General features: G+C 40.3%; 1 protein-coding gene across 3 annotated transcripts in view; it reads right to left on the bottom strand.

The window, feature by feature from the left end:
• TRIM58 (tripartite motif containing 58) overlaps nt 1-16386 on the bottom strand; it is a 45255-nt gene that overhangs the window by 10643 nt on the left and 18226 nt on the right. The window lies entirely within an intron of this gene.

Below are 16386 nucleotides of genomic sequence, written 5' to 3'. Positions count from 1 at the left end.
TGGATGGTGAGGCCTGAAAAGGCTGGGTCCTATGTGAGCTCAGCTCCCCGAGTCTGGGACCTCACTGGCTCATTTCCTTTTCTTTTTTTTATCCCTTTTTTTATTGTTGTTCAATTATAGTTGTCTCATTATCCCCCCATTACTCTCCTCAGCCCTAGCCACCCCCACCTCCCATATTCAATATGATCTCACCTACATGTGAAGCATAATCAACAAAATAAACATGCCAGCAAAATAGAACCTGAGATGTGGAAATAAAGAACAAACTGACAGTGACCAGAGGGAAGGTGGGAGGTGGGTAATGGGGGAAAGAAAGGGAAGGTCATCAAGGAAGATGTATAAAGGACCCATGGACAGACAACGAAGAGGGGTAAGGGCATTGAATCACTGGCTCATTTTAAAAACACGCAGGAACCACTTCCGCCAAGATGTAGGCGTAGGTGGAAACACTTTGCTTCCTCGCACAACCAAATCTAAAAACAGCAAAGTTTTAACAACAATAAATGCAACCAAACCACAGAAAATTGAACAATACGGAGTCCGACAACAATGAACCACTCAGCTAAACTGGTGAGAGGGGTGAAGCCAGCAGCGGAGCAGGTCAGGCAAAAAAGATCCCCAACCCGGTCAGCATACAGGCAGCCGAGGGCACGGATCCCAAGTGTGGGGTAGCTACGAGCGGACCCAGGGAAGGTGAAATGCAGCTGGCTGTCGGAGGTCACACATTTGTGCACAGATAAACCAGTGAAGAGACAAGCATTGAGACAGAGCAGGGTTGAGCAGGGTGGCGGGCTTCCACCTTTGCACTCAAATAAATGGGCGGGGGTGAGCGGTGAGGCAGACTGGGTGAGCTGAGAGGACCACCATTGCTCCCTCTCTGACCCTGCCCCCACATACAGCGCCACAAACCTGCGACCTGGGTGGCCCCGCCCCGGTAAACAACAAGGCGCCTCTCCTCATTCGTAACAGGCACAAACAGATCAAACGTGGCTCAAGAACAACTCAGAGCCCAGAACCAATAAATCTAAGCAAACAAGAAATAGCCAAACTTTCAGATGCACAGTTCAAAACACTGGTGATCAGGATGCTCACAGAACTGGTTGATTTTAGTCACAAATTAGAGGAACATATGAAGGCTAAACTAATTGAAATGAATAGAAATGCACAGGAAACCAATAGTAATAGAAAGGAAACTGGGACTAAAATCAAGGGAGCAGACCAGAAGGAAGGAAAAAATGACCCAACAGAAAAATATGAAGAAACAAGAATTCAAAAAAATGAGGAGAACCTCCAGGACATCTTTAAATGCTCCAACACCCGAATTATAGAAGTACCAGAAAAGGAAGAGGAACAGTCACAAGTGGAAACCTTTGAACAAATAATAAAAGAGAACTTCCCCATTCTGGCAAAGGAAATAGACTTCCAGGAAATCCAGGAAGCTCAGAGAGTCCCAAAGAAGTTGGACCCAAGTAGGAACACACCAAGGCACATCATCATTACATTAGCCAAGATTCAAATGAAGGAGAGAATCCTAGAAGCAGCAAGATCTAAAGTGACAGTCACCTACAAAGAAGTTCCCATCAGACTGTCAGCTGATTTCTCAAAAGAGACCTTCCAGGCAAGAAGGGGCTGGAAGGAGGTATTCCAAGTCATGAAAACCAAAGACCTACAACCAAGATTGCTCTATCCAGCAAAGCTTTCATTTAGAATGGAAGGGCAGATAAAGTGCTTCTCAGATAAGATCAAATTCAAGGAGTTCATCATTACCAAGCCCTTATTATATGAAATGTTAAAGGGACTTATCTAAGAAAAAGAGGATAAAAAAGATGAACAGTGAAAGGACAGCAAACACAGTTATTAACAACCACACCTAAAACAAAAGCAAATTAAGAGGACAGCCAGATCAGGTGTGAACCATAGAAATGAAGATCACATGGAGGGTTAGCAACAGGGGAGTGGGAGAAGGGGAAGGGGGAAGAAGGTACAGAAAATAAGTAGCATAGACGGTAGATAGAAAATAGATAGGGGGGAGGGTAAGAATAGTGGGGGAAATATAGAATCTAAAGAACTTGAGACACGTGTTCATGAACTAAAGGGGGAGGAATGGTGGGGGAGAGGTGTACAGGGTGGAGGAGAATGAAGGGGGAAATAGAACAAATGTAATGGCATAATCAATAAAATAAAAAAATATATTAAAAAATAAAAATAAATAAAAACATGCAGGAACCAGGGGCTGCTACATGACAAATGGCCCTACAGAGATTTCAAGCTGAGAGTTTAAGAAATACATAGATTTGGACTTGGGGACAATGCACTTTTACATTCAAGTTTCAGCACCATATACAAAATATGGGAAAAAAGGAGTAAGTGTATTAAAATTAAATGGCCACTAAATTCTCCAGTGCAGTCACTAACACAGAAATTGAAATTTACTATCAGACAAGTCACTAGAAAGAGCACTGCCAGGAACAGTGGGGTCATAAAGAGAGATCAGGGACTTCAGTTTGTATATACGAATAAGGAAAGGTTCAGAACTTAGAGAAAGTGAATGTCCCTTCCCATTCCTGCATCTGGGAACCCTGGGGCCAGGGTTCTCTGCAGAGCCCAGAGTGCTAAGTAGTCCAGTGACTGAAGATTTAATCCCAGGGAATTAATTTGATTTCAACTCAAATCTCGCCTCTATGGTTTTTTAAAAGACTCAAGGAACACACTGTGGTACTGCATTATTACATCTAAACTGAGTGTAATAGGCAAGCAATTCTACCACAGTCTCTCCACAATTTGAATTCCCTAGCCTGCTTTTAAATATGACATCTTTGCTTGATTAAAGAATATAAGCTATCACCTTTAAACATTAATAATAATTTTCCTCAAATCCCATAGGACTCAACTTCTCCCTCAATTTCCTATCTCTATATCTATCTACCACTTTCTAAATGACTAGATTTATATAAACCTCCCCTTTTTAAATGAACAAACTCTGAACTCCATAATCTAATCTAGAAGTACAACTCAGGTAATTTCTCCAGATGCTGGAGGCTATGTGGAGTGGGGGTGATAACTCAGTCACAAATGGGGCATGAGGGATGGTGTGGTGAGAAGGGGTTTGGCTGCCGTGCATTTTTCTTTCACATTATCGTTTTCAGTACTACAATTATAACTACACACATAGGCAGGAAAAAGGTTTTGTAGACTATTTAGAGTTCATGTTATTATACCTATGCTTGTGCGTTTAACTCACATGGATACATTCTCAACAATAAAGATCATGCAGATTTACTTGGCTTAGATCAGGAAACTAGCATCACCTCTACTTTAGAATAACCAGTGTAGATTTTCATAAATGCAGGACCAAGACTTCCGCCAAGATAGAGGCATAGGTGGAGACACCGTGCTTTCTCACACAACCAAGTTTAGAGACAACAAAATATTAGCAACAGAAAACACAGCCAGAACACAGAAAATTGAACTTTTCGGAAGTCTGATAACAATGAATTCTTCAGCCTGACTGGTAAGAGGGGCGAAACCAGCAGCTGGCAGAGCGGGATTGCACAGGAAAACTTGGCCAGACAGACTCAGATGCCCAGATCCCAGGCATGGGGTTGCAAAGGGCCGACCCAGTGAGCAACCTAGTGAGTGCAATCCAGTGAGCGACCTGTGGATCCGGCGAGGGTGAAGGGCAGCGGGTTGACTGTCCTGGCACAATCCTGCGCAGATAGAACAATGAGGAAGTGGGCAGTGAGACGGGACTGAGTGGGTCCCAGTGAAGGGAGGCAGCAGAGATGGCCGCCATTTCCCAGCTCTGACCCCGCCCCCACATACAGTGTCACAACCCAGCAGCCTGAGCGACCCTGCCCTGGTGAACATCTAAGGCTTGGCTCCTCACCCAGCAGCAGGAAGCAGGAGAGGGGGACGCCATTTCCCCACTCTGACCCTGCCACCACATACAGCATCACAACCCAGCGACCCCACCCTGGAGGCCCCACCCCGCCCCTAAGGCTCTGCTCCTCATACTTAATGGGCACAAACAGACCAAAAATGGCTCAAGAAGATCTCAAAGCCCCAGAGTCCATAACTCTAAGTGATGAAGAAATAGCCAAACTTTCAGATGCACAGTTCAAAACACTGGTGATCAGGATGCTCACAGAACTGGTTGATTTTAGTCACAAATTAGAGGAACATATGAAGGCTAAACTAATTGAAATGAATAGAAATGCACAGGAAACCAATAGTAATAGAAAGGAAACTGGGACTAAAATCAAGGGAGCAGACCAGAAGGAAGGAAAAAAATGACCCAACAGAAAAATATGAAGAAACAAGAATTCAAAAAAATGAGGAGAACCTCCAGGACATCTTTAAATGCTCCAACACCCGAATTATAGAAGTACCAGAAAAGGAAGAGGAACAGTCACAAGTGGAAACCTTTGAACAAATAATAAAAGAGAACTTCCCCATTCTGGCAAAGGAAATAGACTTCCAGGAAATCCAGGAAGCTCAGAGAGTCCCAAAGAAGTTGGACCCAAGTAGGAACACACCAAGGCACATCGTCATTACATTAACCAAGATTCAAATGAAGGAGAGAATCCTAGAAGCAGCAAGAGATAAGGGGACAGTCACCTACAAAGGAGTTTCCATCAGACTGTCAGTGGATTTCTCAAAAGAGACCTTCCAGGCAAGAAGGGGCTGGAAAGAAGTATTCCAAATCATGAAATCCAAAGACCTACAACCAAGATTGCTCTATCCAGCAAAGCTTTCATTTAGAATGGAAGGGCAGATAAAGTGCTTCTCAGATAAGATCAAATTCAAGGAGTTCATCATTACCAAGCCCTTATTATATGAAACGTTAAAGGGACTTATCTAAGAAAAAGAGGATAAAAAAGATGAACAGTGAAAGGACAACAAACTCACGGTTATTAAAAACCACATCTAAAACAAAAGCAAGCTAAAAGGACAGCTAGATCAGGAGCAGAACCATAGAAATGAAGATCTCAAGGAGGGTTAGCAACAGGGGAGTGGCAGGAGAAGGGGGAAGAAGGTACAGAAAATAAGTAGCATAGATGGTAGGTAGAAAATAGATAGGGGGAGGGCAAGAATAGTTTGGGAAATATAGAATCCAAAGAACTTGAGATACATGGTCATAAACTAAAGGGGGGAATGGTGGGGGAGGGGTTTGCAGGGTGGAGGGGAATGAAGGAGGGAATAGAACAACTGTAATGGCATAATCAATAAAATAAAAATTTTAACAATAAATAAATGCAGGACCAAGATCTTGATGTGGAGTATCTGATTAAGTAACTCTGTGATCAGGTCAGGATTATTAGCCTAACAAGAACAAAAATTATCAATAAATATTTGGCTTTGCATATAAAAATATAGCCATTGAAAACATAAAATATCACAGAAGAAAAATGTGCCAAAAGTGGTTCTTACGGAAATATCTGTCTGAGGACATAGTATAAGACCCCGTTATCAAGAAAAAAAAAAAAGAACTAGAAAAAATAAGAAAATGATCAGAGAACAGTTATTTGCAGAGGGACAAAGAATAGAAAATTCTCAAGTTCCAGTCAAGACCAAAATGTAAGTGGACACAGTGCTCACTCCTCCCATGAATGCACCCAAATTACAACTAAATTATAGAAAAATTAACCTGGAGAACCATCTGAAGACTAGCTAAAAAGCAGTCTTATAACAGAAGAAGCCACATCAAACTGGTAGAAAGAATGAAGATACAAAAAGGACTAGTCCCACACCCATGTGCAGTGGCTGTGAATCAGGAGGGATACTTCAGCTGCAGAGGTCCCTCCTGAGGAGCAAGTTGTCTCAATCCCACACCAAGCTTCCCAACCCATAGCACTAGTGCCAAAAAGAGGGGCCCCACAACATCTGGCTGTGAAAAATCAGTGAGTCCTTTTCTTAACCTAAAAATAACTGACATTTTTAGGAAGAATCCCTGAAACATTCCAAAGGATCTTCACTCCCCCTCTCTCTTTATTAAAAAAAAAAAGAGGAAAATAAGCTAATTAGGTCTATTTGAGTTGCTAACATTACATGAAAGACTGTCAAATAAATAATAACTATGTTATACTTGTATGCATATATTATTACTATTATTAAAATAAATGTCCTAGAAATTAAAAAAATTACAACTAAACTATAGAACAACCATCATTCACAACCATCAGAAATTGAGCTGGATGGAAGTCTTACAACCATGAAATTAAAGAAGAAACCACAGTGAGACTGGTAGGAGAAGCAAAAAAGTGGAACAGGCTGGTCTTACACCCATGTGTGGTAGGTAAAATTTAGGAGGGATATCTCAGGAGTGAGGAGTCCCAGCTCCACACCATGTCCCCCAGCCCCAGATTCCATGTCCAGGAAGATAAGTCCCCATAACTTCTGGCTGTAAAAACCAGTTGGGAGTTGGGATTGAGGTTGTGGAAGACAAAAACTGCTGAAATTCTAGGCAGTTCCTCTTAAAGGGTTCACTTGTACCTACACAGATTTACTTGTACCTACTCCCTCTGAGCCTCAGTGCTGGGCAGCAGACTGAAAAGCATCAGAGACATATGGGGAGAAATACAATTGTCCAGCATCAAGGTGAGAGCTGGGTAGCAGCTTTCTCCAAGATGGAAGTGCTGGCAGAGGCCATTGTTCCTTTTCTAAGCCTTCCTCCAACAGCCAGCAGGTAGGTGCCATACCTGAGACTCCATCAACCTGGCTCACATTATAAGCCCCACCCTGGTAATTCCCTGAGGACCTACCCCACCCAACTTTCAGGCCCACCCAAGCTATCTCCACACAAATGGCTTATCTGTCCAATGCTTCAAATTTTTCTAAATTCTCTCAAACAAGTAGCATCTGGTTTCAGAGGCCCTGTACCTCTTGTTAAGTTTCCCCAGGCCTGGCACTAGTAGCAGCCAACCTTGGTTCACAGCTTTGCCTTTAATGGGGCACCTTTAAGCCCAGTACAAGTAGCAGTCATCTGCAGATTTCTTTGTACCTTATGCTGTGTGGCCCTGAACAGAACATAGGCAGTGACTGACCTTGGACATACCAATAGCAATCAAGGCTCAATTACAAGAAAGTGTACACACAGTGCATGTACCGTGAGTACCCAGCTTGGGTAATAGGGAAAGGTTGTGCCACTGGACCTTACAGGACACCTACTATATTAAGCAACTCTACCAAGACAAGGAGTCATAGAAGCTCTACCTAACACATAAAAACAAACACAGGGAAGCTGCCAAAATGAGGAGACAAAAAAACATAGCCCAAATGAAAGAAATAAAGTCCAGAAAAATAATAAAACAAAACAGAGACAAGCAATCTACTAGATGCTGAGTTCAAAACAGTGATTATAAAAATGCTCAAGGTACTTAGGGAAAACCTAACAGCATAAAAAAGATCCAGTCAGAAGTGAAGGATACACTAATGGAAATAAAGAACAATTTATAGGACATCAAGAGTAGAGTGAAGGAAGCCAAGAATCAAATCAACACTTTGGAACATAAGGAAGCAAAAAACAACCAATCAGAGCAGCAATAAGAAAAAAAACAGTACAGAAATTGAGGATAGTGTAAGGAAACTTTGGAACAACTTTAAGCATAACAACATTTGCATTATGGGAGTGCTGGAGAGAGAAGAGAAAGAGCAAGATATTGGAAACCCACTTGAAGAAATAATGACAGAAAACTTCCTTAACTTGGTGAAGGAAATAGACATACAAATCCAGGAAGCACAGGGAATCCCAAACATGACGAACCCAAAAAGGCCCATGCCAAAACACATCACAATTAAAATGCCAAAGGTTAGAGACAAAGACAGAATCTTAAAGGCAGCAAGGGAAAAGCAGTTACAACAGAGCTTCCATAAGACTGTCAGCTGATGTCTCAAAAGAAATTCTGCAGGCTAAAAGGGATTTTCAAAATATAGTCAAAGTCATGAGAAGAAAAAACCAAAGTACTTTATCCAGTAAAGCTCTCATTTAGAATTGATGGACAGACAGTCTGGCAAAGAGCTTGCCAGACAAGAAAAATCTCAAAAAGTTCACCACCACCAAACCAGTATAGTATTACATGAAATGTTAAAGGGTCTTCTTTAAGAAGAAGAAAAAAATGAACAATATAATGGCAATAAAGACATATCTATCAACAACTGAATCTAAAAAACAAAATAAACAAGCAGAACAGAAACAGAACTATAGACACAGAGAACATTTTGATAGTTGCCAGAAGGGAGGGAGTTGAGTGAAAAAAGTAAAGGGATTAAGAAGTACAAATTGGTAGTTACAAAATAATCATGGGGGAGTAAACTAGAGCATAGCGAATAGAGTAGCCAAAGAACATACATGTATGACACATGGACATGGACAACAATGTGGGGATTACCTGAGGGAGAGGAGGGGTGGCAGTGCAGAGGGACAAAGGAGAAAAATTGGTACAATTGTAATAGCATATACAATAAAATATAATGAAAAAAAGAATACATTAGAGGGCCCTGGCCAGGTGGCTCAGTTGGTTGGAGCATCATACAATACACCAAAAGGATTCAAGTTCAATTCCCTGTCAGGGTACATGCCTAGGTTGTAAGTTTGATCACCCATTGAGGTAAGGCAGGAGGCAACCAATCAATGTTCCTCTCTTATATAAATGCCTATATCTATCTATCTATCTATCTATCTATCTATCTATCTATCTATCTATCTCTATCTCTCTCCCTTTCTGTCTCTCTAGAAGTAATAAAAAATGTATCCTTGGTGATGATTTAAAAAATTAAAAAGGAGAATACATTAGAGGTAATCAACAGCAGATTAGATGAAGCAGAGTACTGAATCAGTGTCTTAGAAGATAAGGTAGCAGAAAACAACCACTCAGGGAATCAAAAAGAAATAGTAACTTTTAAAAAAATAAGAATAGTTTATGGGGCCTCTGGGATATTAAACATAACCCCTGCAACACGGGAGAAGAGAGATGGCAAGAGATTGAGAACCTCCCTAAACTGGCATAGGAAATATACATGCAAATCAAGAAAGCACAGAGTCCCAAACAAGATAAACTCAAAAAGACTCACACTAAGACACATCATGATTAAAATGCCCAATGTTAAAGACAAAGAAAGAATCTCAAGAGCAACAAGAGAAAAGCAGTTAGTTATATAAAAGGGAGCTCCCATAAGAATGTCAGCTGATTTCTCAAGAGGCATTTTGCAGGCTAGTAGAGTTGGTACAAAATATTCAACATGATGTAAAGCAAGGACTTAACAACCATTACTAATCCACCTAGAAAGACTATCATTCAAAATTGAACACGAAATCACAAGCTTCTTGTAGAAAAATAAAGCTAAAAGAGTTTATGGAGATCAAATCAATATTACAAGAAATGTTAAAGGGGCTCCATGAAAAACAAGAAGGAGAAAAAAGGAACATAACTATGAATAATAAAATGGCAATAACAACATACGTGACAATAATAATTTTATTTTAAAATATATGTTACTGATTATGCTAGTATAATTCTCAGATATTTTTCTCCCTTTTATTCCCCTTCACCTTGGATCCTCCTCCTTCCATCATTCCCCCACCTTAGTTCATGGCCATGAGTCACATATATAACTTCTTTGGCTTCTCCATTTCCCATGCTATTCTTAACCTCCACCTGTCTATTTTGTACCTACCATTTATACATCAAGTTACCTGTATCTGTCCCCCTTTTCTCCCCCCTCATCCTCCCTGCTGATAGCCCTCCATGTGATCTCCATTTCAGTGACTCTGTTCCTGTTCCAGTAGTTTCCTTAGTTTATTTTTGGTTTTAGGTTGAGTTGTTGATAGTTGTGAGTTTGTTGTCATTTTACTGTTCATATTTTTTATCATCTTCTTTTCTTTGATTAGTCCCTTTAACATTTCCTATAATAAGGGCTTCGTAATGGTCAACTCCTTTAATTTGACATTATCTGGGAAGCACTTTATCTGCCCTTCCATTCTAAATGGTAGCTTTTCTGGATAGAGTAATCTTGGATGTAGGTCCTTGCCTTTCATGACTTTGGATGCTTCTTTCCAGGACCTTCTTGCCTGTAAAGTTTCTTTTGAGAAATCAGCTGATAGTCTTATGAGAGCTCCTTTGTAGGTAACTGTCTCTTTTCCTCTTGCTGCTCTTAATATTCTCTCCTTACCTTTAATCTTGGGTAACTTAATGATGATGCACCTTGGTGTGTGCTTCCTTGGGTCTCTGAGCTTCCTGGACTTCCTGTAAGTCTATTTCCTTTGCCAATTGGGGAAGTTCTTCATTATTTGTTCAAATAAGTTTTCAATTTCTTGCTATTGTTCTTCTTTTGCTGGCACCCCTATGATTTGGATGTTAGAATGTTTAAGGTTGTCCCAGAGGTTCCCAGCTTCTCCTCATTTTTTTTTTTGAATTCTTGTTTCTTCAGTGTGTTCTGATTGAATATTTATTTCTTCCTTCTGCTCCAAAAATTGTTGATTTGAGGCCTGGTTTCCTTTCCTTCACTTTTGGTTCCCTGTATATTTTCCTTTATTTCACTTTGTATAGCCTTCATTTCTTCTTTCATTTTGCGATCAAGCTCAATCATCTCTGTGAACATTTTGATTTTCAGTGTTTTGAACTCTGCATCAGATAGGTTGGCTATCTCTTCATTGCTTAGTTGTATTTTTTTCTGCTGCATTGATCTGTTATTTCATTTGGCCATATTTTTTTTTTGTCTCAGTGTGCCTGTTAGGCAGTAAGGGGCACAGCTTTAGGTATCTGCCAGGGCGGGCAACCTTCTTTGCTGTGTTGTGGCACTATATGTGGGGGAGTTTTCTGAGAGGGAACAATTTTGCTTCTTTGGCTCTGGGATGGCTTTCAGTCACTTCTCCTGCTACCAACAAGCAAATTAGGGTCTTCTGGTGCTGATCCTTACATGGGTGGTTTTGTGTACATTTTAGGACCCTGTGGTCTCTCCAATGAACTCTCCCTGTAAGGCTGGAAGTTTCTCCTGATGCCTCAACCCCCAAAGGTTTATTCAGTCAGAGGTTTTGAGGCTTTATTTCCCTACACTGGAACCCTGGGGTGCATGGTCTGCCTCCCTACCCAGTTGTTCCTCCCGCTTGATCCATACCCAAATGTGGGACTGCCTGCTCTGCCAACTGCTGCCATGCCCAGTCCACCAGCCACTGCCTCGCTCGCCCTGGTCCTCCTGCCACCACCTTGCTGCATGTCTTCTCCACCTTGGTTGCCCATCTCCATGCCTCCTACCAGTTTGAATGAATATTTCTTAACTCCTTAGTTGTTGGACAGTTAAATTTTATGGCATTTCTGGTTATTTTTTCTTTTTAAACTTGTTGTTGTCCTTCTTTTGTTGTGTGAGGAGGCAAAATGTGTCCAGTTACACCTCCATCTAGGCCAGAAGTCTACTCAATAATCATTTTATATGTAAATGAATTAATGTTCCAATCAGAACATATAGGGTTGCTGAATGGATAAGATAGCAAGACCCATATGTATGCTGTCTACAATAGACCCACCTCAGAACAAAAGACACAAACAGACTAAAAATGAAGTGATGGAAAAAGATATTTCACACAAATGGAAACAAAAAAGCTGGGGTAGCAGTATTTATATCAGACAAAATACACATTAAAACAAAGGCTATAATAAGTGACAAAAGAATTCTGGCCAAGATGGAAGCATAGGCAAAAATGCTTTGCTTCCTCATACAACCAGAAGAAGGATAGCAACCACTTTAAAAACAAAGAACTACCAGAACTACCAGAAGAACATTTGCATGGAAGTCCAACAACCAAGAAGCTAAAAACAAAAACATTCAACCAGATGGTAGGAGGGGCTGAAATGAGCAGCTGGGCAGAAGGACACACAGCAACACTACAACTGGAGGACCAGGGCAGGCAAGGCAGCAGCTGGCTGACTGAGTGGGCAATCCCACCTTCATGCAGACAAGCCTGGAGGAACAGTGGGAGAGTGAGACAGACTGCAAAACCCAGGGTTTCAGTGCAGGAAACTAAAGACTCAAAACCCCAGGCTGTAAAAAAAAAAATCTGTGGGGATTATGGTGGTGGGAGAAACTCCCAGCTTCACAGGAGAGTCCATTGGAGAGACCCACAGGGTCCTAAAACATACACAAACATACCCACCTGTGAATCAGCACCTGACAGGGCACAAACTGCTTGTGGAAAGCAAGGGAGGTGGAAGTGGGTCAAGAGCAGAGCAAGCAGCATTGTTCCCTCTCCCTCTCCCATGTTTTGACCTCTCCCTCACAGACAGTGCCACAAAGCAGCGAACAGGGTTACCCTGGCCTGGCAAATACTTACATGTAACAGGTGTGCCAAGACAAAGAAACATGTCCTAAATGAAAGAACAGATCAAAACTCCAGAAAAAGAAGTAAGTGATGAGGAGGTAGACAACCTGTCTCAAGCAGATGTCAAAATACTAGTAATCAGGCAGCTCGCAGAATTGATTGCACTTGGTCACAAAATGAAGGAAGAAATGAAGGCTAAACAAAGTGTAATAAAGGAAAATATACAGGAAACCAACAGTGACAGGGAAGAAACCAGGATTCAAATCAATGATTTAGAACAAAAGGAAAAAGAAACACTAGAACAGAATAAAAAAGGAAGAAGTCAAAAGAACGAGAAGAAGCCTAGGAAGCTCCGGGACAACTTTAAACATTCCAACAACCAAATCATCAGAGTGTCAGAAGGAGAAGAATAACAGCAAGAAATTGAAAACTTATCTGAACAAATAATAAAGGAGAACTTCCTCAATATGGCAAAGGAAATAGACCTCCAGGAAGCCCAGGAAGCTCAGAGAGTCCCCCCAAAAATTGTACCAAAGGAGGAGCACACCAAGACACATCATAATTACATTATCCAAGGTTAAAGATAAGGAGAGAATATTAAAAGCAGCAAGAAGAAAGGAGACAGTTACCTACAAAGGAGCTCTCATAAGACTATCAGCTGATTTCTCAAAAGAAACTTTACAGGCAAGAAGGTCCTGGAAAGAAGCATCCAAAGTCATGAAAGACAAGGATCTACATCCAAGATTACTCTATCCAGAAAAGCTACCATTTAGAATGGAAGGGCAGATAAAGTGCTTCCCAGATAAGGTCAAATTAAAGGAGTTAACCATCACCAAGCCCTTATTATAGGAAATGTTAAAGGAAAAGAAGATCCAAGACTATGAACAATAAAATGACAATAAACTCACAGCTATCAACAACTGAACCTAAAAAACAAAAACTAAGCAAACAGTAGAACAGGAACAGAGTCGCTGAAATGGAGATCACATGAAGGGTTATTAGTGGGTAGGAGAAAAGAGAAAATGGGGGGAAAGGTGCAGGGATAAGAAGAAGAACAGGTAGTTACAAAACAGATAGGTGGAGGTTAGGATAGTATGGGAAATGGAGAAGCCAAAGAACTTATATTTACAACCCATGAACATGAAATTTTGGGGGGTTGGACTGCTGGGGGATGAGGGTGGTGGTCCAGGGAGGAAGGCAATAAAGGGGAGGAAAAATTGGGACAACTGTAATAGCATAATCAATAAAATACACTTTAAAAATATTTTTAAATAAGACAAAAGACATTATATAATGATGGGGGAATCAATCCAAAAAGAAAATATAACCCCTGCAAACATTAATGTACCCAGTATAACAGCATCTAAATATATAAAACAAATATTGATAGACATAAATGGAGATATAAACAGTAATAAGGTCATAGCAGGGGACATCAATTCTTCATGAACATCACTAGATAGATTTTCCAGACAGAAAATCAAGGATACAGCCTTAAATGACACATTATATAAGTGGAATTTTTTATATACTATTACAGCATTTTACCTCAATGTAGCAGAATATATATTCTTTTCAAGCTCACACAAAACATTTTTCAGGTTAGGCCACATGTTAGGCCACAAAACAGGTCTCAATGAATTTAGGAAGCTTAAAATAATATAAAAAAGAGATATCTGAGGAATGGTGGTATGAGAGATTCCCTTGGTCTCTTCCCTTGAATTTTCAAAAATTGTAACAGCTATAACTCAATAAAGGATAATCTGTTCAATGTACCCACATGGCAGAGAGAACTGAAGCATCTAAAGGTGGGTGAGTGGGAACAAATGGGGGAGGTGAGAAGGGAGAAGGACAGAGCCATGGAAGCAGCCCTGCAGCTGGGAGCTCACATCTGGAGAGGGGAGAAATCCAGTAGTGGTTGGCACTCCCTTCAACTGGGAGAAGCAAAGATTCAGTGGGCATTCCTGCAGGAACATGCAATAATAGGGAGGCTAAGCACCAAGACCTGAGCAAAAACACAGCACAGGGGTATGACCACAGTTGTTGGATGGTGAGCATTCCAGACAGAAAAACAAAGCCACAGATCCCCACTGCTCTTAGCCTCCCAGAGCTCACCAGTTCAGCGCTTGATATCAGGTCACACAGCACATTATCTGCAAACTTGATACTGGCCCCTGGCTGGTGTAGCTCAGTGGATTGAGCTCAGGTCTGTGAATCAGAGGATCACAGTTTAATTCCCAGTCAGGGCACATGCCTGGGTTGCAAGCTAGTTCCCTGCAGGCCACTTTCTAGCAGAGGACACACTAGAGGCAACCATACATTGATGTTTCTCTCCCTCTCTCCTTCCCCTCTAAAGATAAATAAATAAATAAATATATTTTAAAAATACTTGATACTAGTATGACAGTATTGCAGATAATATTTTTCTCTGCACTGGTCCTGGAGTGTCAGCAAAGCGGGTACTCCCTGGAGGTCTGAGGTCATCATTACAGGAGGAGGTCAAAACAACAAAGAAGCTGGCTGGCTCCCACAGCCCAGCCCACCCTCATGTACCATGGCTATAATGACAGCATCATCCAGCTGCATAGAGGACAACATTGGGATTTCACAGAGCTAAAAAAAACACAAAACAAAAAGAAGAACTTGTGATTCATTGCCACCTACTAAAATAATTGAAAGACCTCTTTGTATTAATCTGCTAGAGAAGTGCCCCTCACACATAGATGCCTAGACACAGAAAGAATCTACCAAATACCATAAATAACCAAGGTAATGAAGCAACACAGAAAAAAAAAGAAATAAAAGGTAAAATAAAAAGATACATAGAGACAAATGAAAATGAAAATATGATAAATCAAAGTTTCAGGGATGCATCAAAAGCAGTAATAAGAGGAAATTTCATATCAGTACAGGCCTATCTCAAGAAATAATTGAAATCCATTATAAACAATTTAATATTACATCTTAAAAAACTAGAAAAGAAGAACAAAAACAATACAAAGAAGAAAGAAAATAATAAAAATTAGAGAATTGAATGAAATAAAGAACAAAAAAAATCCATCCAAAAAAATGAATACAACAAAGAACTGGTGCTTTGAAAAAGTTTAATAAAATTGATAAAACTCAAGCTAGGCATATGAAGAAAAGAGAAAAAAGACTCATATAAATAAAGTCAGAAACAAAACAGTAGAAGTTACCACACACATCACAGATTTACAGAGGATCATATGGAATAACATAAAAGACTATATGCCACCAAGTTCAATAACCTAGAAGAAATGGGTAAGTTTGCAGAAACATACAAACTTCCTAACTGAATCAAGAACTACAATATTTAAATGGAATGATCAATAGTGAAGGAAATTGAAACAAACATTCAAAACCTCCTAAAAGTCTAGGACTAGATATCTTCACTAGTGAATTCTACCAAACAAAGTTTTGATACCTATCCTACATTTACACAATGGAATACTATGCAGCACAAAGAAAGAAGGAGGTCCTACCCTTTGTGACAGCATGGGTGGAACTGAAGACCATTATGCTACGTGAACTATGCCAGACAGTGAAAGACAAATACCATATGATCTCACCTATAAGTGGAACCTAATCAACAAAACAAACAAGCAAGCAAAATATAACCAGAGACATTGAAATTAAGAACAAACTGACAGTAACCAAAGGGGAGGTGGAAAGGGATAATGGCGGGGGGGAGGGAAGGGTTTTCAGGAACATCTATAAAGGATACATGGACAAAAGTGAAGTGGGGTAGGATCAAGGGTGGGATATGGCTAGGGTGGGGGGAGTGGTGGGGAGAAAATGGAGACAACTGTACTTATTACAAATTTTTTTAAAAGATTTTAAACCTATCCTTCTCAAACTAGTCCAAAAAATTAAAGAAGAGGCAACACCTCCTAGATATTTTATGAAGCCACTGATACCAAAACCTGGTAAGTATAACACATACACTTACAAAATAGAGACCAATAGCTCTAATTAATAGACGTAAAAATCCTAAACAAAATACTAGCTAACTGAATACAACAACACATTTAAAAAATAATACATCATGATCAAGT

This window comes from Artibeus jamaicensis, unplaced genomic scaffold, assembly GCF_021234435.1.
Source record: "Artibeus jamaicensis isolate MK-2021 breed Jamaican fruit bat unplaced genomic scaffold, CSHL_Jam_final scaffold_3272, whole genome shotgun sequence".
Taxonomy (NCBI): domain Eukaryota; kingdom Metazoa; phylum Chordata; class Mammalia; order Chiroptera; family Phyllostomidae; genus Artibeus; species Artibeus jamaicensis.
Note: the sequence above shows the minus strand (reverse complement) of the source record. Positions and strands in the feature narration are given on the sequence as shown.